Consider the following 27,688-nt stretch of genomic DNA (forward strand, 5'->3'; position numbering starts at 1 on the left):
TGAAACTGAATTCTTGCATTTATTGCTTCATTTGGTAGGCAGTAAGAGATAGAGTGAATTAAGGGTGTGTACCAAAAAAAGTGTCTGAGCCTGATAAGCTGTTTTAATAGAAGTTGTGCCAGAAATATCAGTGCGGCTGCCTATAGTAGGTGAAAGTCATCACCAAATTTTCATCTGACTGTCAGGTAGTTTATATTTTTCATCACACAAAAGTTAATGCAACAAAGCTTTTTATTTGGGACAAATTTTGAATTTTTCGTCTCAAAGCAACTGAATCGAACGTCCTGATATTCATTCAACATCAAATGACAGCTGTACATGTTTTTAATCAGACTCTCTCTGAATTCCAGGGCTCCTATGACAATAGGTCGACATACCATATCGCCTCAACATGCACATCCAAGATGTTGGTGGGCACACCATCATTTTGTATCACAGGATGACCTAACTGGCTGACAGGTCAGAAGCTTGATCTGATTGGCTGATGCTGATCAGAAATTTGATGTGATTGGCCGAAATTTACAATTTAACCTCATTACTAACCTCCTACCTTATTTCAAGGATTTGAAATCTTACCTATAAAGAGAAAGGTGAAAATATCATAAGTTTTAAAACAAGCTCATGGAAAGAGGAAAATATCTTACGTTGCAACCAAATTCAAAAATTCAAATTCAAATCTTTTTATTACACGAAAACGCCCACTAGGGGCCAATGGTATCATACAATAATGTCAACATCAACTCCATAATAAAAAGCTCTACTTTCACTTATCTAAGACCGGTGTAACATCTGTGGTTGTTTCCCATGTGTCAGTGTTTCCAAACAATAGGCAGCTAGAGAGACCATGACTTTTCAATAGGGGGAAACACAGAAAAACTTGTCAATCTATCTTTTAGCGTTCCCAAACAATGAGGGGAAACACTCAAAAATAGAAACACTCAAAAACATTACACCGGTTCTGAATATTCAACTCAAGCTAGCTATCTTGCACATGGTCATTCGATGCCAAGCATAATGTTCAATTTTGACAGAAAATTCGTTGGCAACACAAAGTTGTGCACTGTTCATGAAATCATGTGTTTCAGCAAGAGTTTTGTTTTGATTTGTATTTGAAATTAATCCACCTCATGGTGAAACTAGAGTAAGCCACTTGTTGAGGGTGTAGCTATATGCCACTGACGTGAAAACGCCGATCAACTGTGAGAATATTCAACAGGCATCCAGTCAACACGATTCATCACGTTCTGAACCCCGCCACCGACCGCTCAAGATCTCTGGAGCGTGAGCCAATTTCATTAAAAGAAACGATTGACTACAACCCACAGACACCCCAGGTCAGATTCGGAGCCAATTTCGTACTCTCCAGAGGATTTCTCCATCACTTGTCAGGCTTATGTCAATATGAAGTCCCTAGATGAAAGGCCAGCAAAATGTGACGGGTTCGGGTGTGAAAGCATATGTGTGTGTGACTGATACCAGCAGGGGTGGGATTGGAATATTGACCCGCGTTTGTGTGGGAATCCACCAGTATTGTGTTGGGGCAGGAAGTTGAGAGATGGTGATTATTGATTTGCCAGTATGGAACATTTATCATATCAATGTCAGTTCCTCTAGCAATTGTTCTGGCAGCACGTTGATAAGGCAATCAAGACACCGATGCTATTATTTGAATACAGCACTTTTTATAGATGATATGGAGAGGGGTGTCAAAAATCTCAAACATTCAGTTTTTAATTAAAATTCAAAATCATCTCAAGTGTTTTTTTTTGCATATAAGTGTTTATTGTGTCAAATAAATGTTGGTACCTCAATTTTATTCCATGGAAGGTTATTGCAATTACTACAAGAAATTTAAACTTCTATAATTACAAAATGGTCCAGGGGTCGGTTGTTTAAAACAAGTGTTGTCTCACTAACACTGGAGTTAACTCAACTTGGCCTTGATGTAATGGACTTATCTGAAGGAGATAACGCCAAGTTGGGTTCAGATTTGAGATTATTTTAGGTGATAAAACTGGTTTTGAACAAGCAGGCCGAGGTCAGGTCGATATCATCTCACAATGAAAGCATATCAAAATCTGACAGGACTTCAGCAGGACGCTTTGAAAGAATTGACTGTTACTTGGCTTCCCACATTTTACTAAACGGTGCTTCTACAAGCAGGAACGAGGCTTTCTGCAAAGCAAACTTCATCACAACTTTCAACCCACTTCAAATATGTTTTATGAGATGCTTGCATTTTTTTCGAAAAAAGCTACAAAGGGCATTACATTTCTCATTCATCATAATGATGACTTGAAAGGTCATCTATGATGAGCTAGGATCTCCACTCGTGAGAATATACTAATGGCACTTGGAGTTGAAATATGTACTAGCATTTCAAAGGAATATGTATAGTGTAGTATTAGGCAAATATACGCCAACACTGACTTTGATGGTTGCATAAGAAGCTCAGAAAGCTATGAGGTCCTTACAACCTCGGGACTGTAATCGCAGTTTTATTGCACACGCTTATGGAATAAATGTGTTTTACTGCTCCTGAAATGAGTTTATGGGCGGCTTCAAATAAAGCTTGAAAGTATGAGTAAGAGTATCGTGAAGGCACTCCAACAGCAATGTAACAAGATATAGCCTGAGGGTATAAAACCATAGCAAATGTGGGAAACTGAATGATTCTTTTACAGGTAATAGATCAATGTCAATGACGAGTCTTGGCTTGGCAATTGTAACTGCCTGTGGAAGTGGGATGCTAAAAACTGTGACGGTTTCCAGCTGTAGTGGTTTCAGGCCTTAACATTTTGGCTAAACTTGTAAGAAAGAACAACAAAATGACAGCCATTTGCTCTATGAACAACAAAGTTAGCAACCGTTTAGTATTGATCAGAAATCTACTTCAAATTGGCTAAAATATTTAGTCAGCTCTTGCACTCTGACATGTCTGACACAGATTGCCATTTGTAAACAAATCAACGTGATTAAGAGCTCTCTTTCTGCCACAAGTGCAGGAAGTAACCACTCAGTCGAGACCTTTCAACAGGTAGTTATGACCAAATGCCTGTGTTAGATTGAATTCCACAGATACGTCTTGATTTTGTACTCATCTCTATAAACATAGCTGGTGAGTGTCAGGGTGAGCCGCCGCCCTTCTTTGGGGAAAGTGTTCGGATTGACCAAGTAAATTCTTGACTTTCGTGAAGGCTGCCATGAATCTGGCTGTACCAATATCAGAAGTGGTTTGCTTCCCCAAACACTGCCAAGGGAGCTTTTCAACCACATCGAAGTAACATTCTGCATTAATATTGGTCATCTTGAATAAACCCGACCTGGTCGAAGGCAGCATTTCATATTGACACATTTAAACAATTTGAACCTCCCAGCTGTGATGGTTGCCTGATGTAACTTTAATTCTAGGGCAATTTACGCATTACATTCATTGCAAAGATCATACTGCTGAACAGTACATGCTGGTATTGAATGATTAAAGGTGTTGAAGCGATTTACAAACTGTAAAGAAAAAATGAAAAAAAAATCGTCGAGCGGGGTCGAACTCGGAACCCTCGCAACTTGATCATTGCCGCCTAACCCACTATACCATGAGGGCTTTGTCATAAATGAGTGTCGTAAATGAACGTATTTTTCAGTTTTTCATTTCTCGTACATGTACAAGCTTGACAGAATGGCGTCTTTTGTGCCATCTGTATTATTTTCAGTTTCAAAGTGGCCTTTAAAATTTGCCCTTTTACAATATTGGCAAAGTGAATTCATAAGATACATAATCAGGAGATGAACATGGCACCCTCTGATGATTATAGAAGCACGCAGCTATTTTTTGAGTTTTAAAGATGCAAAACAATTTCCCGCTTTGCTAGTATTAAAACCATGCGTGTATTGAGGAACTGTCTAATGAGGTGGCATTCGATTTCAAAGAATGGTCGCAATGGCCCATTGGAGTAAGATATATGAACTAATGGTCATCTATACATCCACGCTCCACATCCAGAAGTATTAAGGTAGCAGGAAGGGTTGGGCGTTTGTGGTTTCTGAGTCTGAGGGGGTTGGTGTCTGTTGACTGTGCTTTAAGAGAGACTAGGCATGGCGCCAGTCTCTCTTAAAGCACAGTCAACAGGCATTTGGTCTCAGTATTTGGGTTTTGATTGCCATGACTGTACCCCTGTAAAAGTCAGTGGAGGAGAAGTTTGGAATGATGAAAGCATTGAAGAAGAAGAAATGTTATTATTGAGGAAAGCAAAATTTATTATGAGACTAGAAGGCAGTGTCCTGACTTGATTATTTTGAAAATGGCGGTCTGAACACATTAAAAGGTGGAACATGGCATTTTATCGACTTTGAAGTGTTCCGCAGTTAAAGGGAGACTATAGGCAGCAGCTAGGTAGGCAAGATAAAGTCATACAAATTTGCCAATAGGGGTCAATCATATCTCTAGGCATGGCGCCAGTCTCTCTTAAAGCACAGTCAACAGGCATTTGGTCTTAGTATTTGGGTAAGTACAGAATCAAGGCAGCTCAGAGAGCAATGATTGAACGATGCTGTGGACAAGTCCAAGGATACTGCATCAGTCACGACCAACTTCTCATCAGAAAGCGTCACCACCAGCATATTCAATGTTAAGTTCCAACCTGTACCAGTCCAATGCACGCCTGTCATGGTCAGCAGTGGTCAGCTTAGCGCGATATGGAACATTCTTCCGAAACTCAAGCGAGGGAAGTCTGCTCATTAGCCTATCTCGCGCACTGCTCCTTCTTGTCAAACATCGTAGTGAAATCGTGGTACAGTGGGGCGTCCTCGAGGATTGCAGCTGGTCGGACAGACGTGAGGTGGAATGTGGGCGGCTGCACTTCTTCGTTGATGTGCGATGGCAGATAGCACAGTTGTTGCGTTGCATGACAGCTGAAAGTGAATGTGATATCATAGAACTGAGGCGTTTGCAATGAGACTATAGGCGAAGTAGAAGCAAGGAGTGAAATGGGCCATCTTCCAGTGACTAATATACAGAGTAAGGGCACTGGGTGTTGTTAGATTCAGCATTGAATGTATTCCTCGTACAAGCGTGAATAGTGTGGACATACAGTGAGAGGTGAGAGACCCCTATTGACTACTTCTTGTAACTTTATCTTGGATATTATATTAGTATTGAACTTCTAGCCATGGAATATGAAGAAATTGAAGTTGTACTTGTAGGCATGGAATATGAAAAATTATTCAACGGTGAAAGACATTATTCCATGAGGCTTTGCCGTGATCGCAAAGGACGCGACGTGATTGGTTCACATGCTAATGAGGTATGATAATGATAATTACCTCTATAATGCTACTTGGATAGCGACTGTGTCGTTGACTGCAACAGTGGTCAATGTCAATGTGTGCCTGTAATGTCAATGAAGTATGATGAGGTGATGACGATAGTGCAATTATTAAATATTGGCAAGAGATCATACTGCAACATAGGTCTTGTTTTTGACAGATGACTGTGCGACATTCCCATTGGGTCTTGTTAGAGTCAGCGCTGCATGTATTCCTTGTACAAGCTTGAATAGTTGTGACCGACTTTGAGGGGTGAGAGACCCCTATCGGCTACTTCGTCTAACTTTATCTTGCCTACCTAGCTGCTAGCAATAGTGCCCCTTTATCAAGACTGAAACCCACTGTGCGGGGCTAAGAAATTACCTTTATAATCCTAGTTGGATAACCACTGTGTAGATGATTTGAAGAGTGCTCTGTGGATGTGTGCCTGTAATGTCAATGAAAGTATGATGAGGTGATGACGATAGTGGAATGACGAAATATTGGAAAGAGATCTATTCCTAGAAGAACATATGTCCTGTTTTGACTAGGTGGCGCATTTTAGAATCAGCAGTGAGCACTGTGTGTAACATGGTGGAGGCACCGGAGATAATAACTGTGTCGAAAGTATTGTTATAGGGCCTTCCCTAGGCCCATGGGGTTAAATTTACAATCCACGATTGAAAAGACGTAGTTTGATCGCATTCAACTATAAATCCATTGAACAGTTGTGTTCCTTTAGTCAACCGATGACCTTTTGTTGGGCCATGATCGGGGATTGTAAACTGTAAATGTATTATGGACTGGGAGACGGGGGAAACACAAGTGAAACTGAAATAGACCAAAACAAGTGATTTTGGGGCTTTGGTTTAGACGCATGCCCCACATGCGCTATGCGGGATTATACGGTTCATGTGAACTTGTTGACATCCACATGATCTAGTGCTGTTATTGGTCATGGTACATGGTAGGCCTAATCTGCAGTAATCATCATGGCTATATGTTTCAGGAAAAGCTCGGAGTAAAATGAACTGCCGATGAATAATGATGTTGTTCATGTTTAGGCCTACCATGTTTACTAGTACATAGCCATAGGGTATGCACTGGCCAGTGCACTTTCTGCACGTCGTCATGGTCATGATGTACGTGATACCTTGCATATTTTGTTTTTCGAATGCGCATGCTTTTTGGGCAAAATCACTTGTACCAACACTAATGAATATTGTCTTCTTATCCCTATGACTCCATACACAGCGAGGGCATTGTCCCATTCCCATCAAATGGTAACTTATTGTACCGTATTAGGGTAGAAGTTGGGGAGCAGATACCTACCGTTGAACGCCTGTCATAATCAGTAGTGATGAGCTTAGCGCGATATGGAACATTCTTCAGAAACTCAAGCGAGGGAAGTCTGCTCATTAGCATATCTCGCGCACTGCTCCTTCTTGTCAAACATCGTAGTGAAATCGTAATGGAAAACGTCTGGCTTTGCGCCAGACGTTGAGACTAATAAGTGAAGAAGTAATAGGTAAAGAACTTCTACTTGCGCGAGACTGCTCTGATAAAATTATCATTGCAGAGACTACGGTGACGTACACATATATTTTTTACAATCAAAAATGCCCTCAAAAGACGACATGGAATGATTATTTTATTGATATTTCCTACTATATACCTTCCAATTATCACTTTATACAAATAGATCGGCGTTAGGTCGCATGCTTTTCTTTCCTGGTGACACTATAAAGCAAAATAGTTGCAACCCCGTAAATGCGCTATAAGTCCAATAATAAGTGACGGTGACCCGTTATAAATGTTTCGCCAGCTTCGCTTTTTTGCCGCTACGCGGCGCGTTGGGCCCTTGCGTCCAGTGGTCTGTTGGTGAACACGGTAGCGCCACTGCGGCCTCCTGGTAGTCTAACATATCTGAGGGCATACGAAACATGCCTGACCGGTCATTTAAAAAATTGCGGACGGGCGTTAGTGTTTTCTAACTTGGCCGTTAGGGTTTTTATGCATGCATGTCAGCTTAAACCTAATAGCTGAAAGAAAATATCCTGTCTTTGGCAAATCGTTTAAGCTTTCTTTTTAATGGGGTTTGAATATCACTTAGTATGTTTCACCAGAAGGATTTTGGTAAACTTCTTTTAAAATCAGAAACAAAAATGGTAATGCTTTAAAATCCAACTTCTGCAAATGTAAGTTAACTAATCCGTAGATTCGATAAAGATTAAGGGATTTCTTTGTCATCCTCATAAATCGGATGAACCAGAACTTATTTAAATCATTTATTGTGTGGGTGGCAAAAATTCAGAACAAAGTTTTGAGATTTTGGTAAATTCAGGGACAGATTAGTGCTATCCTATGATTTAAAACCTGACTGTGAATGTGTAAATTGTCACTCATCTTTCTTTACTAATTGAAAGTGTGACGACTTACAATTCGCCAGATTATTTCATCAAACCAAGGTTCTGTAGAAAATTCCTGAAAATTTTATGTCTAAATGTCAGCAAAAATTGAAAAATATATAGCGTCAACAAAAATTTGCCGTTGTGTCAGAGTGAATTTTTGAGACACTACTAAATAAAGAGAGAAAGCATTACACTACACTACATTATAGTATCAAGTCACAGTAATGGAACAGGTCTTACATCAGAGCATATACGGGTTAAGCTTGTTGATGTCAGAGACGCCACTTTGATGCCAAAATGTCAGAAACATCACCTTTCTGTTAATCTACTCGTATCATATACATTTTCCCTATATTTACTACTGCTGGGTACTAAAAGACATTTTTGTGACATTTCTTCTGTGTGATTAACCATTTGTCTAAAGTCCCCCAAAAATCGTCTACCATGTCTATTCACGTTTTTAGCTGAGCTTTAAAAGACAGTAGAGGAATATCGATCTATCTAACCTGAACTTTTGTTTTGTCAAAAAAGACTATGTAAGCTTTCAGGATGGCTTTCAACGCTCGAGAAAGTACCAGTAACACTACAGGGAATTGTCACATTCAGATTAGCTTTGGGAACACAATACAAGTAAGGTTGTTATACTGAGTTAAAACTTGTTTTTATTATGAGACAATTACATATCGTTAAATGGTAACACCCCATGAAAAGAAAGGGAATTAATACCTGCATTTTGTCTCTGAAAGAAAACACAAACGGGGGAAGTTGCTAAGTTTAAATCTCAACTTAGTCATCCTTTTTATGATGACAATTGAATTACTTTGCTTTTCTTGTGACATGATGCGTCTATACTTCATAAAAGAAGAGAGGAAGCGATAAGGGGCTTTGGGAAAACAAGTCAAGCTTTGAAAATCACCAAGTTAAAAACCCTAATGCTTCCTCTTCATAAAAAATCGTGGTTGTTGAATAGAGAAGATTGTCGCTGTGAAAAGAGCAACAAATATATGGTTTTTCATTGGGAAGGGAATGAAATGATCGGGCCCCTGCACTCAAACATCTTTAACCAACTCATATTCTAGCTTACAAGGGAAAGCAATTTCGGATGAGTTATTGTCATTGTGACCTACACGACGTAGGGGAATTGATGGATAAGACAAAAATATGATCTTTCTTAACCAAAACTGTCAGCAACAACCAAGCAGACACATAAAGAAAGTTAAATCCTCAGCTAAAGATCACACGATAGTTAGAAGATTTTTCAGATCACCGAGCTGACAAAAAGATGAAAGCTACATCCCAGTAACACATGATACAACAGTTTGATCTAATCACTTCAACGCTTTTACTAAGGATCCGCCTTCAAAGAACACTAGAACAAGAACAGGAAACAAAACCATTGGTATCGCAGCTTACTATTTCAGAATTCTCAGGTTAAGGCGGACATCAAACGGAGCTCAGAAGTTTAAGAATAAGCCTGACCAATATAAGAACAGAATGCCATATCTCTAAACTGGATATATCTTCGATGAAGTTATGCATAATAATCAATGAATATTTCTGAGCTTAGTGCTCCAAGATATGAAATATCAAACTGATGTACATGTATACCTCTGCTATCGTAACTGTACAATATGTAGCTTTAATGCCGACCATTCTTACAAATAGAGAAGCACATGGTTGTTGCACTAATATACATTTAGATCCAACTGCAGGCCTCATATGATACGATATTAACACCTTATCCCAATGTTCCGATCCCCTCCTTTGTAAGATATGATATCAATAAATTTTTGCCATATTTGGAGACGGACATCAAAGTAAGGTAGTGTGCTTTGAACGTGATCCAACTCGAGTCAATGGACTCAATGAAAATATTCTATGGGATATTTATCAAAAATAACTCATACCTTACAGAAATGTTCTCAAACATGGAAATGTGATATGAAATCAGTCACAATTTTTCAAAATATAACAACAAAGGAATTTCGTTGGCGTGATTGCAGAGTTCGACAACAAGAGTGCCGAAGACCTGAGTTTGGATAGTAGTGTAAATAGTTTATGGATTCTCAAACAATGACTGCAGCAAGTTTAAGATTCTTTGCAAATGGGAAATTACTCTGCAGCAACCTATTCAATTTGAAATAACAAAGGAATTTCTAAGCTACCATTCTGATGCCTCACAAAAGTGATGGCTATAAATGTTCTTCGAACACGATCACAATTACAATGGACAATGAAAATATTCTATGGAAATTTGAAAAACTATTTATTGCATGCAGGAATCCAAGCTGTACTTTAATCTCCATTTATTACTGGCCATTTACTTCTATGCTACGTAACACAAAACACATATTATTTTTGGTTTTCACAGCGAAATGAATCTCTTGTCTGCGGTGCGCTGTCCATCACAAAGTGGGTATAGAGAAGATATCAAGGTGGGCGTGAAAGCACACATATCATATCGTGTAAAAAAGATTTAGCCGATAGCTTGTTGTTTCTTCAGCATACAAGCTGACAAAATCATCCATGTTCACTCGGATAACAACAGAAAAAATAAACATACGAGAACCGGAGGAAATGCTAACTTTGCATTGAGGCATATTGTGTGACGTAAAAAGATGACAACACACCGAAAAAAACATTGCCTGGCAAAATACATGACACAATGGGTGAAACCAGCTGTTCAGTCACAAGATGTTAGCTATCATGTTACATATTACATGTAGCACAATGGTATAAGGCATGACAGATTTTCTTCTCAGGGTGTATATTCTCCGTGAAAACATCTGAAAAACTTAGCTTCAAGAATTAAAGAATGCTAGGCCTAAACAACCTACCCAAAACTCAAACAGCGGGTCTACATGATACATTTCCATCAACCACGCTGAGAAACATATAATCCCTCTGAGCTAAAAAGCGTATATCTTCACAAAAATGATACCAAGACGAGGATTTTCCCATATGCCAATGTTCCTGTCAGCATGTCTGGTACATTAGTCTAGAAATGATAGCTGCTGAGCCAAAAAGGAGCTTAGCCAGGTTGATGACCAGAAAGCGGCTTATGTTGTACTTTTCACCTGCTGCTTATTGCATCCAGGCACTATCAGCTTGATTTGGGGAAATCACACTGAATTGCTTAATAATACAAGCATCAAACAAGGGTAATGGTAATAAAAGGTCATCAGGCAGACTACAAACACAAAAAGCCCTTAATATGCAAAATCTGTTGCTTGGAAAATCGTTGGAACTGAGAATGCAACGACTGGTAACGGCATTATCAAAATACTCGCTATGGACAAGCCAGTACTAGTGAGATGAGAGTCTTGCAACACTTGTCAGAAGCTTGATAGACTGTTCAAGTGTGTATTTTAGGCACCAAAAGCTCACAAGGTTCCAACCCTAAATTCAATGTAATCAGGTGAAAGTGGCGTTACCAAAGGTTCTACTTAGTCCAACTAATTTGAAGCTGTGCGAGAGATCCCAACATCCACACTATACTAATGCACTAATGATGTCCTTCAGGTCACACTCGCCGGATTAGGTTATGTTACTCTGACCGACTCTGGCTAGACATGGAATATTCCAGCCACTTCCCCGACTGCTCATTTCCTAGTCTGTTCCACTTGTAGTTCATTAACTGTGTGATCTAATGGACACCTACCAATAATGGTGTTGCGCTGACCACATCAATGGTTGCGGAAAATAGCAACGAGTTCCGGGAACTCCCAAGCAGGAGAAACACGCTGTTTGCTACTAGAAAGCCATCTCTTGAGTGCCTTTTTCAAGAACATGTATAAATGGCCATATGTTGAGTGCATCGATCAGCCTAACCTACAGGATACTAGAAGACATCAACACTTAACAACGGATAGGCTGTATGGCTCAAGTGAAGTCCAAACAGGCTTGAATGCTACCAAATCATCAGGCAATTCTCTTTCCCAAAATCCTCCATCGACCAAAAGAGACATTAGAAACTCATCAACAAACAGTTGACTGAAAGGTTATGCTTAAATCTTACCAATTCGTAAGACAATTTCCATTTTTGTCGATGTTACCAAATTCATAGGCATTGGTCACCAATCAACAATCTACCCATGAGACAAGTTTTCTTTTCAACATGTTAAATTTCGTCAGTGTCACAAGGTTTTAGAAGTTTCACGCCATCAGAAACTCATTAAGAAACAGTAATCAAGGCTTTCAGACTGATTACGAAAACCTCCTGGCTTTCCTCACTTAATCCAATCAGTAGGCAACACGATTTGGCTTAATCTGTCCACCATTGAGAGCTTCGTCACATATTGAACAACCATCAATGTGACGACTAATGCACCAATGATATTACTCATTACATTAGGTTGAAATGACCACTGGAATGACCATATCAATTGGGCAAGTTTGGGTCATAAATCTTTATTGGTTCAGATAAGTTTTTAAAGATATCCCTGTCCTCCCTGGACTTTGGGAGTAATGTTTCTGGAGCTGGAGATTGGGCCTATGGCACATAGGTTTCCAATAGGTGCTACAAGCCTGTGGCTAGCAAGTAGGCCTAATCGATGGGATGGCTTTTTCCACCTAAATACTGTAAGCCTCTTTATGTTAGTGAGCCAACTTGGAAGTGAACGTTTTCAACTAAGTTGTTTTATCGTTGGAAAATGCACCCACTTCGGGAATTAGTGGAAGGATCGGAAAAAGATAGTTTTGTAAAGAGCTGCACAGATAAAGGGTTTGCAGTTGACCTTTTACATAAAGGAATGGATAAGATTATCGAACATTGCTGCAGGGAAGGGTTGCCAGATAGATCGGTGGCGGTTGCTCAAATCAACAAAGCCTTACACACAGAAAGCCAACAGAATACAAACCTGCAGTTACTGAGGTCAATCTGGGGTCGATCGAATTTCACATGATGAGTTTGCTCACCCCTCATAGGAGAGGTATCAGGCCGATACTGATGTGGAATTAACGTCTTTGGGGACAGATTCATTAACACCTGGGTCAAGGATGAATGTCAGCACTCTCAATAACGTTTGGTCAGTTTAACCATTCATTGTTGATGGCAGCTTTGTCAACAGTGGTATCACCGTCTTTCTAAACATGTTAGTAGCGTTTTATCAGTTAAAGCATTCATTGTTGATGCTGCAACTAACATTAGGCAGACCATTCCATTAATTTGTCTCCTCTGCCTTAAGCATGTTCAGCGACAAATTCATCAGAACTGGGTCAAATACCAATCCTCAACAATGGTGGCCCAACAGAGACTTTTAACCAGGAGTTCACCGCTAATGCAATATTCTTGCAATGGCATTGCCATGGGGTGTTGTCAGTTCTAAAATCTGGTCATATCCTGAAGTCCAGGGCAGCTCTTCTGATTGAATAGACAAATCGTTTACTGCATGGTCACTGCTATTGCAATACATGTATATCAAGTCAGACCAGCAGCTACAGAAGAAAGAAACGACCACTTGCTATCGTCAATCCCAGCAAGTTCAACCAACGCTCCATTTATACTGCTGTTAACCCAGACTAAAACACATTATTAATATTTTTCACCACGTTTTCATGAATCCCTCGAATCATGAAGTATTTTATCTAACATATGCCTCTCCACCCATCAAAGTGTTTAAAGCCAATCCCCAAATCCTTACCATTGAACAGTCATGTGTAAATGTTTGAGCTAGCAATCAAGTTCTCCTTGGAAAGCAATTCGCTGACGACAATGTCGAATCGATGCCCTCAGAGCAACATTTATCACTGTTAAGTCAATATCAGAGGGCAGCATGGTTAACAACCCAGCACTTCTATCATTCATCATTAGCAAATAGAAAAACTTAGGACAAGGGCAGTAGCTGCTGAGAGAAAATCGTCTTGTCCTGGATAATGACTCTCATTTCTCGTTTGACACAAGTCAGCAAACAACTTATGCTTTTTCCCAACTAAATGATACTTACCTACAATATGTTTTTACATAACTCTCGATCTTGCTCAAGAGCTTGGTTCTGTTGACACACATAGGAGGGAAATATCATTCACTTGTGAAAAAGATGATTCCTAATCTAATGAAAGAAATAAGTCATACCAGCTTAGCCTTGGCGATATACCAGTACATCATATTTCACATTGATCAACGAAAACATGCACAATCAAAATAGAGAAATTGTCTTTATGACCAGCTTTGAATAGAAATGTAGGCCTTGGAGACACCGGGGTGGAGTCTAAAGAAAAAGTAAGAAGAAAGTAAGAAGTGGTGAATTTTACATGTTGTAAGGTAAACTTAGTAAATTTCATGTTCAAATGCAACGATTGTTTTCAAATGAGGGGATGTACCACTGCCTCTTAGCTTCCACCCGGAATCATGCAGTGCACATTGCACCTGCTACCTATCAGAGAGAACGTCAGAAATCCGAAGCCAAGACACAAAAGCTGCCAACATAGTTTCCCTCGCGGTGACCTGGAAGAAAGCTGAGACTGTTCACCTATTGTCGCCAAACCGTCTGCAGGATCAGAAGATGTACTAGGGAAACACACAGTGGGTAACACAACACTACCAACATACCAGATGGTCTTCTCAACACCGGTCTGATTTCAGGAAGAGAAGCAATCAGTGGGGATCTGTTGCTTTTTATTCTGGCATTGGATCTGTCTTTATCACTGACCAAACTGGTTTTACTAGATTGTTACACTTTCAAAGCACCTGGGCCAAGATTTTCATGACACTTAACTCCATGCCTGAGACACTCCAGGTCCTCATTACAGCAACCCAAACTATGCATTTATTTATGTTGATTAGATACAAGAATCCCTGGTCAATTTCAAAGAAGTTTCTTGAAAAAAGGGTGTGAGCCAACCCTGGATCAGCGGCTGCATGAACATTTCCAATTTCTTTTCTTTAACTAGAGATATCAAGGGAGTTACGTGACCTTTGACTGATTACAATTAGATTGTTGTAAAGCCATGTCTAATCATAATCCTGCTGACAGTTTATAACATAACCATGAAAAATGGCGACAACATGAACTTGCCATATTCAGGTCACATCTGCTGGACAATAATCTTAGATGGAACAATTATAAATGGGTTATTATGCATAAGATATGATAGGTAACTGATGCCCAATATGCCACAACATTGTGTTGAAAACAGGCTGAAACAATAAAACTTGCACTTTTATGTTCGATAAAGGTCGCAAATGGTATTATCAAGGTTTCACTATTGGCATATATAAGTTATCACGTCAAGGTATAAGAATATTGAAAAAAGCTGGAATTAGTTTTAGTTTAAACACCTATTATCATGATACATGTAGTATCAAAACCATCAGCACATGTAATCCAGACTCACAATTTTAAAGGTAACAGCCTGCCTCAGTTTAAAATCAACTGACCAATGCAGTCCAAAGCTTTGAATCTGCACAGGCCAACTCTGTACAACCACAAAGGTTGTTGCATTTGGCAATAACAGATAGATCAGGTGAACAAGACAGTATTATGGAGAAATCTCCACTGTACTGATTGTCAAATAAAGTGAACTTGTTACTTGAGGTTACAGCCCATTCGAATGTAACATACGGGTAACAAATTGATATTCGGCAGTGGTAGAACATACACTTGTTGGTTTGCAATCTCAACTCATATTTCCACCAAAGAGGGAGTGGAGGGCTTGCAGCTGCTGGGGTGAGAATATTCATCACTTAGACATGAATAAATGACAAAGCAATAGGAAGTGAATGACTTTTGACAAGGACTATAGGAGAAGATGGGAATCAAATGTCGTAACCGGTCATCTAAAAACTGATGAGGGAAAGACTGATTTGTACGGTGGCTGGGAAAGGACATCACATGATTTATTTTTTTCAGCATGAACAGTTTTTTTTTCAGGAAATATCTCGACCGATGGACTTATTATCTCGAGCAAATAACTCGATCACCCGATATAATATCTCGATCGCTCCATTTTGAACTTTAATTCACTCATGAAGCCACACACATTCACAAACTATGGGAAATCAAAAGTTTTCATCCATTCAATGGGCAGCAGGCGGCGCAGGGTTCAAACAAGTGGATATCAAAAAGAACAGCAGCTGCTGCAAAAGAATAGCCATTGTTTGAAGTTACGCGGCCATAAATCCTCTGAGGAATACTTCGAAATATTGTCATGGTATTGTAAAGAACTTGGAAACAGGTGCTGGTAATATGCTGTCGTAGTTTTTCTAGTAGTAGAGATGAAAAGGTGCGATTCGTAATGTAGTATGGAAAGGCTTTACAATTTTGATAATGATAGATAATTTCAATCAAACTGCTCATAAATTAGACACATTTTTAAGATATGTGTGCGGTATATATCTCTGTCAAACATCAAACATACAAGAGAGAACCGGAACAAAGTTGAGAGAACAGCCCAGGACAGGAGGTAGTGGAGGAATCTTGCTGCCGGCCTCTGCTCCACTTGGAGTAACAAAGTTTTAAAATATGTGTGTATGGCTCATAAAACAGTTCTGTAGCCATCAAATGCCAAGTTCGTGAAGCCCTAAGAAAATCACTCGGAGCAAATTTGCTTTATCTTCAGGCCCATCAGCCCAGAGACAGAGTGGTAAGCAGATGGCGACTGAGTACATCGGAAGAGGTGGACTGACTGTCTTAAGGACTGAAAGTAAGGAGAAAGAAGAAGAAAATACCATCAACACATCCAGGGACCACCGATTTCACCATTTCTGGATGGAACATCCAAGTTGTAAATTGGCATCACATCCTGATGGCGCAGTGGGTGAAGTTATTAGGAAAAGATCTTTATCTTGTCACATTCCGTGATCTAAGTCGGGCCACACTGGTCCTGTGGGAGTCTGGGTCATTTATAGGTGAAATTAGGGAACTATTTACAACTAGCAGTAATGAATGGGATGGAGAGGAAGACTGGTTTCACGGAGCACATCTATTATTCTCGACAGATGATTGGATGGGCTTCTCCATTTTGAAATGTGTGATGATCACGAAATGTTAGAATTGGGGTATGTCTTGGCAATAATTCAGAAACGAGGTCAGTCATATCGATCAGCCAGGCATTACATCTTAACCACGTAAAAGTTCGAGGGGCAGTCTCAAAACCTGAATCATATAATTCCCATGCCATGATCTTTTATGACCGCCACAGCAAGAGCACTGTCGAATCAATCAGCAAGGCATTATGCCTATCTCAAGTAGAGGTTCAAAGGGCGGTCTTGACACTCCGATCCCCAAAACCTGAATCATATAACTCTTATGAACCCATCAAGCCATGATCTCCTGTGACGTGCACAGCATGTCAAATCGATCAGCAGGGCATTTTGTCTTATTCAAGTAGGAGCTCGAGGGGCGGTCAGAGAATCAAACACTTGTGCCAGGATCAAGAGGCCATTTAATCATGGCCATGTCCAAATGGTAAAAGATGCCGGAGGGACTGAGTACAAGTGAACAAACACTGTGTTAGTCTCTTACATGAGATCGCAGACTAGTAGTCACCCAAAACATTGGATAAGAATTTGGTGAAAACGGAAGCTGGCGTCATGCAACAAAGAAACTGGAATCACATTTGCATGCAAGTCTTAAAGTCTGATCACAGACCCATTAGAAATGATTAATACAACATGATCTGTCTTTACTGTCAATTGTTGGAGCTTCAAGAAGATGATTCTTGACCTCAGAAGACACCAGGGGAAAATTGTGTCCTTCATTTTACTAAGTGTGGAAAAAACGTAAGAAAACTCGATAATCAAGAAGACATTCCCGGAAAAAAAGTAAAATTTTTTAGACTTTAGGCAATGTCTATTGCAAAGAACGAAATACGGTCCCCCAAAACTGCTTAAACCTACCAAATCAGCAGCATAAAAACTGATGGCACCATTGTGTTGTTGTCAGACTTCACGTTTTCAGCAAAACATTTTCTGGCATAAAGTAAAGTCAAAATCTCCATGTTTCCTGCATCCACTTCCACAGGTTCACAATGCCCTTGAGTGAAGGTTATTTCGTCTAAAACCCGGAAACATCTCACATTCAAAGCTCCAATCCTGACGAAAACTTCACAGGATTTGTAAACGAAGTGTTCTATCTACATTAAATTTGAGAAGATGTTCCCTTAATACTGCTGAAGGATGAAACTAAGGATCTGACATCGAAGCACGATATGACACCAGGAAACTGAGCAGCACAGGCAAGCACTGTTCTTTTGTGAACAATAGCATCCATTAATGGAAAAAAGGTAAGAGTAACAATGTAACAGTGTAACAGTGTCCCCAGGCACTGAACATGAAATCGTCTTGATTAAATGTCATTTTGTCAATGTTCAAATCAAGGAAATGTACCTCACTGCCACCTTGCATATTTTGAATCTTCGAGACGAAATGCCAATGGGTCGATGTTCAAGTCAAGATATCGTACCTTACTGTCGCCTTGCATATTTTGAATCTTAAATGCCATTGGGAGTGTTGGGTCAATTTTCAACGTCAATGAAATGTGTATTATCATCGCCTTGCATATTTTGAAAACACTCCAACATCCGGGAGTTATGTCTCAGCAAGTGGAAGCATGTCCTATCCTCGCATGACTCAGATGGGGTTTAAGTTGGATAGAGTGGGTTCAAAGAGGCTATATTACATTATGATTTTAACCAGTCCGTTAACTTACTCATTGACAAAGTGTTGTACAGGTAAGGCATCGTTATTTCATGTGCATTGTATCATCCAGCTTCTACTGGAGGAATGAAACATCCCTTCAAGCTGGCAACATTGTGAGGAAAACATCTGTTATCTTCTAAATGTCATCATCTGCCCTTGGAACAAGTAAGGTTGTCTTATCTTTTATCCATCATCACCTGTCCACATGGCAAGTCAGGTTACTTCGACGGTATATATGGTATAACAAACACGACTCTCAGCCTGAAACTACGGATACAACATGTACAAGGACCAAAGATGAAAAAAGATATGTATTAGATAGTTGTCAATGTTTACATCTTTATCTACATTCTATATTATCAAGAATGTTGGCCTTCTCCAGGTCTCAGCACTATTGGAAAATATGGTATGGTACAAGGCGGAAGGCAGTACACACCTTAATTCCACGAATTCGGAAACGTTATTGGAAACTTTGCTGAGACAGCACCGGAGCTCCTTCCTGAGAGACGATATATTAAAAACGTCATCAGGCACATGTAGAATAATACTCTGACATCCTTTTAAGCAATGCTTTGACAATGTTTAAAAGATGATACAGAGAAAAATCAGAAGGTTTCCATTTTGTATCGTTTTTATCGTGCCATAAGCAAGGGTGATAAAAATGCAGACCCAAGCAAAAGCTTTTACTTCCGTTTTGTACAAAAAGGCTGAGGAAAAATGTCATGGGGTTTTCAGGTATTTACTGGCCTTTAGCAGTTCAGTTCAGGCTGCCACACAAGGGCCAAAGATTGTTACTCTGGGTTGATTGCTAACATTTAGAACGATAATGACAATGCTCCCTTCTTTATTGGCAAAGTCATGTATCACTTCTGTCACAGCTCCATGTAAGACAAACCTTTTTCAGCTCATTTCCAATATTGGAAAGTGTGTTATAGACATAGTCTGAGCTGCAGGCAGATGACACGTCTTTTGTGACATCCCGAAGCAGTATTAGCGGTATTGGTATGCTAACGGTGTTAGTGATCTCGCTTATGTATCTTGAAAGACTTCAGTAACCTATAAAATAACAGAATTCATGAGAGAACGAAACCAGAATAGTGAAAATGTCTCTGAGAGCACAACCACAAACGGACAAGACATCTATTGACATTTTGAGTCTTTCATGGCAAGGTCGCTCCCGCCTCTCAATTTCATGTCATCAGGCCAACAAGTAGCATTATCATTAAGCCGACCACACCAAGGATGAATCTTCCTCAAACATGATGAACATGGCTACAGTATCGTTCACATTGCGATTCAAGTGCCCTTTTCAACTATCATGTCTCAGGCCCAATCAGCTGCAATGGTAATGGAATTGTGGTTCAAGGAGCTTGCGACCAGTAAGTGTGGCATTGATGAGAGAACATCTATGTTGTTCACATCAAATATACATGTAGCCGATTTATTAAATGGCCCATGAGCCAATTTCACAACTTGATGAACCTGGTGTGATTGCATTCGCCATTCAAATTGCCTATTCAACAACCATGGTGAATATCATGGTCTCAAGCTGTAACAAGTAATAGAGCATATAACATTGTATAATGTACTTCAGAACCAATGAGAGTGTGGGCCACTCTTAAAGGCAGAGTGTATCAGAAGCTAACTGCACTTAGACACTTAGTTCAAAACCATCTTAGCCTAACGGAGTCATTATAGTCTTGATATGAAGCCTAGATGTGGGAAATTTTCATTGGCAATTTTCTTTATGTTGATGATTTTCTCATAATGAGAGTACCTTCTACAGACTCTATCTGGACATCCAACCAATTTACAAAGTTGAAAGACTGAATTTGACTTTTAAATTGGGTTCATTTTATTCAAATATCGTACTGTTATTGGATTGCTAAGCATAAATGACACCCACGGTGCTCATCGCCCTTATTGGCAGTTCCCATTTCTCGTTTAAATAGGAGTACATCATATGGGGAAACCTTGGTAATATTAGCAACATGGAGTGTGACTCTGTGGGAAGAAGCTCCAGTCCCACCGAAATGGAATTCACATGCAATTCAAAGCCGAGTGAAAATGTTTTAGCTTCAAAACGTTACTCCGTGATAACATATAACACAAGGATTCTGACAATTCAGGCTATTAAATTGATACGTTAAGAATCCTTAAAAATCCTATCTCATCAGATAACCCGATTAAAATTTTACAGGGTTAAGACTAACATCTCTGTTAGAGCAAACATGGTTTAGATCATCCCAGCCCAGTATTTTCAAACTTAACTGATTATCAAAGCCTTTATTTCAGCAACTTTCTGTTCAATTTTGAAAGCAGCTGGTGAAAAATTGTGATTTACGTCAGCAACATTAGACTTTCTACCAAAAGCTTGCGAAGTCATGGTTCTTCAAGCTGAAATGAGATAGAATATCTTTCTAACAAGCAGATAGCCGATTGAAGTTTTCTTGTCAAATGCATAGATCCTTCCTTTCTGCAAAAGGTCACACTATGACCATCAAATGATCCAAACAAGACTTTGTAGTCACCTCAAACATGTCAAACCCGTATCAACAGACTCTTCCTCAACAAACTCACAAAGTTAGATTTTGCAAAAATGTCCTCTAATATGACAACTTCAAATATCAGATACCAATTAATTCTTCTGGGCCTCCCCAAATTAAAAGCTATTTATAGATATTACAAGGCTAGCAGATCTTATTTGAAAATGATTGATCACAAGCAAATTGTACAGAGCCCTTACTAAAAAGTGTATGAACGACCTTTCTGCAATTCATCATCGCTTTGTTTCTATCTGTTGGCAGAATCTTCACAAATTCACGTCATCCTTTCGGTCGTTTTTTCCCAGAGGAGCTTTACAGCAACCAATAAGGCAATAATATTTGCTTACCAGCATCAGGAGATAAGTATCTTGTGTCATGTCAGCTTATTTAGAGAGCCCCCCCCCCCCCCCCCCCCACAGGCACGTATGCTGCCTCATGATGACACATATGAAAAGCACACTCCATCATTTAGTGTATGACCTCACCCAATTCAGTGCCGCTGACTTTATGTGGCATCATCATTTCGCTGGCCAGCTACATTGATAGTGTATGACCTCGCTGAATTCAGTGCTTATGTCACGTCATCATTTTGCTGTCCAGTGACTTGCGCGTTGTATGACCTCACTGAATTCAGTGCTTATGTAACGTCATCATTTTGCTGTCCAGCGACTTGCGCGTTGTATGACCTCGCTGAATTCAGTGCTTATGTCACGTCATCATTTTGCTGTCCAGTGACTTGCGCGTTGTATGACCTCGCTGAATTCAGTGCCGCTGAATTTATGTTTCATCATCTTTTTCCTGCCAGCGACAGCAGTGGTCTATTCTGTCAGCCAATATGTTAGAGTGACTTTAAAGAAAGCTTTGCTCTTATTACTTTATTGCAGTATAGAAAGACCTGTTACACCACATCTCCATCTTCCCAATAAGCAAAAACACTTTGGTGTTTAAAACTATCATTGAGTATTCGGAACAAAAACGTGTAATGATGATTAGTCTTGAAAGGTTGGGAAAACATTGTGAAATCAATTTCCCTGCGAGCTTCAAAGAAGATTTTAATCAACATTTATTGGGCTTTGTGAGTGAGTTTAAAGTTCTTTAGGGGATCAGTCTGTATGAAACAGAGAGAAGGATAATCTTCCAACCTACCAACAGTAAGACACGACACACAGACATGACAGGAGTGAAGACCACTGTTCTCATGCTTAACTGAAAAGTTGTGAAAATCCCCCTAAGAGAATGCTGCACAATTCCATTACAGTATTGTGCCCTAGCGAATAAATAAATGTGGATTATTACACCATAATTCCATCAAGGCAGTTAGAACAGTTTATAGCATGCTAATTGAGAACTAGTAATCACTTCATTAATATCAATGGTAATGTGCTGCAGGATGGAGCCTGTCAAGTTAAAAGGTTTGTGATTTAGAGGTTTCGATTTCGAGGTGCTTCCATTCTCTTTCAAATGCAGAAAAACTTTAGTCCATTACAGGATAACATTATAAAGCGCTTAGGTTTCGGGAGCAGTTGTACTGTTACTGAACCGAATGAGGTTTCAGTTGTACTGACTTGAATCACAGCTGCCATAGTTGAAGGGAGATTGTACAAGGAAACGTTTCTCCATGTAATTTACAGCGTGCATTATTATGCCAAGCAACCGATCTCAGACACATTCTACCAGGCTTCCTGATACCAAGCAAGATATCTCAGACACATTCTACCAGGCATCCTAATGCCGAGCAACAGATCTCTGACACATTTTACCAGGCATCCTAATACTGAGCAACATATCTCAGACATAATCTACAAGGCATCCTAATACTAAGTAACAGATCTCAGACACATTCTACCAGGCATCGTAATACTGAGCAACAGATCTCGTATACTTTCAATGTGGCATCATCATGCCCTATTTCTGCCCAATGCCAATAACGTAGTTATTGGGAACATATCACTCACTTTTTCTAGGGTGACTACAGCTCAATTATTGGTCATGAATATTTCAAATCTCGCTCCTGGCTAAGTATAAGCTGGGAAATATGAAACTGTTTATTGGCAAAGTAATATACTGACATGTTACCAATGGAATTCAACTTTTAAGCATATCAAATATATCCTTTCTGGTACCTACATTTTGTTGGATAAACAATTGAAGCCATCAGCTACGTCTCACACTGTGAACATGGCAACTAAAAGTGAGCTAGGTGTTTTTCTCCCAGAAACGACTGTGAGCCCTAATAAGTTAAGCATCTTGTGAAGATCCTACCTTCAGGCTTGTATGTAAATTCAGACTTACCTAAAAAAGAGACACAAAGAAATTTTGGTGAACACAGGAATGAATACATGTACTTATCAACAAGGGTAGAACTGAAACAAAACTGATAAAAAACACCCCATCATTGCTTTTCTGTGCCAAAAACACGACATAGTGAAAACATCACAAATTTCTTCAGAGTTAAAGAGTGGATAGCCTGACTGAGTGACATCAGCAGTACGCATAACATCCTAAATGGAACAGAACCAAACTTGATTATCTACTTAAACAGTTTTCTGGTTGATGTTTTGTCAATTTGCCAAGCTAAATGTTCTGTCAAGTCATCTTGGCAGTAAATCTTGAATAGAAAGTGGAAATTGGCTGAGTGGGGAATGACATTGTGATAAGGATAGGATGGATCACACGAAGCATATAATAGTTATCACGTTCATGTCCATTCGATATAGCACATTAACCGACTTGAAAGCCAGTGTTCTATCTAAGTACATTAATGGGGACTATTCACCGTGAGTTGGGCTCCCAATGCAATGCTAGAGGAAGCACTGGTGCACTGTGGCCCATCTCATTTAAATCTTCCGAATGACCTGGTTTAAAACCCTGAAACTCAAGATGGTCCTTCAGTAAAAACAACCTGAGTCGCAGGTGTAATTGTGTGAAAGCGACTTTCAAACACTTCCACAACATAAGTCTCTGGAGACAGTTATGTTTACGAACCGAAAGTCAACCACTACAAACCAATAGAAAATATACTTAATGTTCTACGAAGGCTATTATAACATGACCCGAGGCTCAGTCATGCACCTGTTAATGTCATGGTTGTAGCGTTTTTGAGGGAGTTGTTAAGCTTTGATGGCACCCCGAGGGAAAGCCATCCAACTTGTACCTTTTTCCATTCAAACCAATCGATCTGCAGACCAGACTCTGCCAGAATGGTTGATTTCCATTTCATTTCTGCATAATTTTTTATTTCTTGTTTTACAGACGCCCATCTTAATCCATCTCTTTCCTGTCTTCATGGGTAATAACGGCCTTTATTAACGGTTCCAGAAGATCTCAAGTTCCGGTACCTGAACCAAGGTAATCTTTCGCATATTGCAAAATATCTTAGTAGCCGTAGCTCATCTCATTGGCCATGATCTATTGGGTTACGCAGTCCAGATTTGCGCAGTAAATAAGATGTAATGGATAGACGTGATGTATCTCACCCATTACACCAAATATAAGGCCATAGATCTAGACTTGTAGTTGCGAATTTGATGTGATTGCGTACAATCGTTTTCAAGATTCTGCGAGTGGGAGCAGATCACTCACAGCGAAAGGGATAGACCCTTGGATCTCGATTGCCTTCTATACCCGAGACCATCAAGCTTTTAACACAAATTGCATACTCGAAATTAAGAAATTGTAAGCTCGAGCGTTATCTTCGTGAAGAGAATCAGCACACAACTGCAGCGTCATCTCAAAACAAATCAGTCCAGCATTTGTTGGCGTGGACTTATACAGACACATAGTGTTCATGAAGATTTCTTTGGTGAACCAGATTGCTTCATATGTACAACACCTATGTTTTTGCTTCATAAATACGCCCACAAATTTGCGTCATTGAAGTGACAAGTGTGCATCAAGCGACGACCGAAGAAAGAACTAGTCATGAGATGTAGCATGTGTAAGCTTACCTACAAAGAGTACGTATGGTTATAAATATCTCAAAACTGAGCATTATGTCCAAACAACGGGGAAGATGCCAAGTCACCTCAGACCATATGACCTTTCGAAATGAGCATAAAAATAATGTTAATGGAATTCTTTTTAGACATTGTACCTATCCTTTCAAAGTATTCAGTTTCAAAGCAAAACAGAACTGTAGGATAATACCCTCTCACTGAAAACATGTGCTAATAATACTTTAGGTTTGGTAAAAAATACTTTCTTTTGTAACAAACAGAATTTTGATTAAAATGTTCCATGATATAAATACATGTCAAGGAGTTCAAAGAAGCACTCCCCTCAGGCACTGACTAAATGTTCATCATTTTTCTTTCCGAAATAAAAAACCAACAAACCACAGAGCCTTGTTAGCGTCTCTGGCATGATGGGAAAACAGTCCTTTATGTACAGGTAATTACGAAGAGCCCCTTCCCTTCCCTTACATTTAAAATATAAAACATGGTACCGAGATGACTGCAGGGTCAGAACGTGCTAAAAATAGTTGATTTAAAAACTGCAAAACAGCAAACGTTGTTTCCCGCTAGCTTGACTTCCAATGCAGCAAAGCTGGGATTCAGAGATGGCCTCAAACACATTAACCATAACACATGGCTTGGACACTCATGATTAATAATAGATATTATTTTGAGATGAAGCAATTACTGTTATTTTTGCTGAGGGCCTTCAAAGCCACTCGACTCGCTTGAACAACTTTTCTTTATTGATCAATATTCTGCTAAGATACAACGAGTTAGTACAGTTAGCATAGTGAAGAACGGGGAAATCGTTGTATGAGAAATGGCCAGCGCTAAAATTCATCTTCAAAACGGACCATGAATTATTCATGTTTGTTCGGAAAACCACCCCTCTGGAAATATACAGTCTCCAATTAAGTCTCCACTTCTTATGGTACACACTGTAGACTATTGTGATCGGTTTCCAAAGCAACATCTCAGCCTTTGTTTCACAAGACAATGCCGCCTAAATAAAGAGAGTCATTGGCCTATGTTTTTTTCCTCCAACAATACCAAACATGTCAAAGTAAGTCGCTTTGTACAAAAAAGTACAAAAGTATGTAATACGGGCCATTCCAGCTCACGAAAGTAATATACTTTTTTATAAAACAACTTTTGCTTTAAAGAAGAGATGTCCCTATTCAGTTACTACTCGGGATATTTTATTTGGGACGTCTCATTGTAGGCTTACTATCGGAAAACTAAGACTTACTAAGAACTTTTATCTTTGCTGCCATTTGCACAGGTGCTATTCTTGCAGTTTCATTGTTATATTACCGGTAATGTACGACTAAAGGAAAGGTCTTACTCGAGAATTTGCCTACCTTTGTTGAGCATTGTTTTACTCTTGCTCCGAAAATGCCATAGGAAGGAAGATACAAGGTGTCAGCCTTCTTGGCGTTGTTTCTAGCTGCATCATCTTCAATTATTTATTCTACCGTCTGACAAAAGAAACTGTTCCTTAATGAAGGCCTAAGGTCTCAGTGTTCTATGTGTTATTCCCAGTGCAGTTTGTTCAGTTATTCATTCTACCATATCACAAAATAAACTGGTCCTAAAGGAAGATGCATAGTTTCAGTGCAGCGAGGGTAGCGTCCTACCATATGAGAAAACAAAATGCCCATCAACTAAGATGCATGGTCTCAGCTTTCCTCTGTGCTGTGCAGAATCTTTCGGAACTCCACTTTTTTGCTAAAACAAAGAACTCACAAGACACTAGCATTGGTATTGTATTACTTGTCATTCTCAGATAACCAGAAGGCATGTATCAATTTTCTTAAATGCCTCTTGGGTACATTTTCTTTAGCCGGCTCTCAGCAGAAGCAATACACCATCACAAAGAGCTAACTAAGGTACTATCAGTTTTATGTTCCCTGCTCAAATGACCAGAAGCGAAGTATCACATTTCCAAGCTTGTGTTGCTGCTCTTTCTTCTCAGATAGCCTGCAGCAGCACCAAGTTTAGATTTTTAAAAGTAAGGTCAGGGCCATCTTGAATTCTCCCTTCAACATGTGTAACATTGGCTATGTTGAAGTTCCTAGTAACTCTGTTAAATACTGCTTTGAAACCTACCATAGATTCTGACTTAGACCTCAGTCGCCAACCAGAAGAACCTTTGGAGAAAAAGTCATCTCTTCTGAACATATTACTCCTTTCTCTGTACTTTCCCTACTACATGATATCAACTGACCTGACTAATAAAGCAGATATCGACGTCAAAAAGATAATGTTACACTGCTAAGTATGGCTAGCTTAGTCTTTGTGAGTAACAAACAATAACTTAATCTACCTGTTGTTGTCCATTTTGTTCAGATATATTTCCAATAATACTTACCTGTTTCGCCTTGTTTTCATCAGCAGGGACTACTACAAAGTCCCAGCCAAAAGGAACATAAATCCAATAATATAATGCCAATAAAACAGTATGAATCTGAAGCCCAGCAACTTCTTCTGAAAGATAGGCATTGGCCACCGAGGTATAAGACGAACATGATAAACCAAAGTTCAGTTGGATAAGAGAGTGTCTACAGAATTGCCAGGGACACAAGTGCTCAACTAACGCAGATGACAGGAGCTTTAGGCCCAGAGAATCAGCCACTGCCATGGTCATAGCCCACTTCGCCCAGGGAGAGACATTCCACAAAGACTTCCGAAGTTGGTGGTGAAATACTCCCCCAAATACTTTGTTTAAAGAACTGAGCAACAAGGTTTAGATGCACTAGTCTGACCATATCTTAATGATTAAAAAGAACAGACTGGAGGCACTGAAAACATGACCAATTCTTAGCCACGGAGGCC

General features: G+C 39.6%; 1 protein-coding gene and 1 long non-coding RNA gene across 11 annotated transcripts in view; both read right to left on the reverse strand.

The window, feature by feature from the left end:
* Nucleotides 1–27,688, reverse strand: part of LOC135494436 (uncharacterized) — a 411,711-nt gene that overhangs the window by 57,406 nt on the left and 326,617 nt on the right. The gene's annotated exons all lie outside the window — the stretch shown is intronic.
* LOC135494962 (uncharacterized) lies at nt 4,087–6,399 on the reverse strand. The gene is made up of 3 exons (XR_010448496.1): nt 5,686–6,399; nt 5,320–5,385; nt 4,087–4,908 (listed from the first exon to the last, which is right to left on the reverse strand). It is a non-coding gene; the product is annotated as an uncharacterized LOC135494962 (long non-coding RNA).

This window comes from Lineus longissimus, chromosome 10 (assembly GCF_910592395.1).
Source record: "Lineus longissimus chromosome 10, tnLinLong1.2, whole genome shotgun sequence".
NCBI lineage: Eukaryota > Metazoa > Nemertea > Pilidiophora > Heteronemertea > Lineidae > Lineus > Lineus longissimus.